Genomic DNA, 1,050 nt, shown 5'->3' on the forward strand with positions numbered 1-1,050 from the left:
TTTGACACAAGGCGACCAAGGATTTCTTGAAAAATCCAAAGAAAACTTGATCTTCCCCCCCAAATATTTTACTTATTACACAATTTAGGAGGATGAATTTCTAGAGAAAATGCCAAAATAAGAAATGGGGCTGGGGAATAAAGTACTTAAGTGAGAAAAAAGGGACCTCTGACTCTTAAAATCCAAGTAAGTATTCATTTTAAAATGCTATGTCTAACTCATAATAAAGTAAGTCAGAACAATAAAATATACTTTTATCTATAAGTATAGCAAAAGTAAGTTTGGAAAACCCAGTGTTGGTGAGAGGGTGGGGAGACAGTTACTCTCACACACTGCTCGTGGAAGTATAAGTTTTTACACACTCTCGTCAAATTCTGCAAGCTCTACCCGCACACCCCTCCAGCTGCAATTTCTCCCCTGGCAGTGTACTTCACAGGTGACTCACTGAGCAGGCCTGGGCACGGTGGGAGGACGGTCACGCAGTCCTGGGGGACCAGCCCCAGCGGGAACGAATCTAAACAACCTCTTGGAACAGAGACAGTCACACAACCAATACTCTGCAGCCACTGAATGAGGCAGATTAAATGCCTAATGTATTCCTATGACCTTCTGTCTACTTTTCTCAAAGGGCATATCTACTTTCTGGAAAGTACACAAAATATGCAGTGGACCTCTAAGAAGCAGAAGTGGGAGTTTTGGGGGAAGTGGAGGATTAAAAAAAAAAAAAGATTTACTTATTTTTAGAGAGAGGGGAAGGGAGGGGGAAAGAGAGGGAGAGAAACATCAATGTGTGGTTGCCTCTTGTGCACCTCCTACTGGGGACCTGGCCTGCAACTCAGGCACGTGCCCTGACTGGGAATTGAACCAGCAACCCTTGGGTTTGCAAGCCAGCACTCCACCCTGAGCCACACCAGCTAGAATGGGAAGTGGAGAATCTTTACATTCACTTTCTGTACCATATGAAGTTCTTACAAAATGTTTATAAATTATCTGATTAAATAATTTATAAGGATCTCTTGATCTTTAATCAAATATGAAGTCAGAATATGC

This window comes from Artibeus jamaicensis, unplaced genomic scaffold (assembly GCF_021234435.1).
Source record: "Artibeus jamaicensis isolate MK-2021 breed Jamaican fruit bat unplaced genomic scaffold, CSHL_Jam_final scaffold_1689, whole genome shotgun sequence".
NCBI lineage: Eukaryota > Metazoa > Chordata > Mammalia > Chiroptera > Phyllostomidae > Artibeus > Artibeus jamaicensis.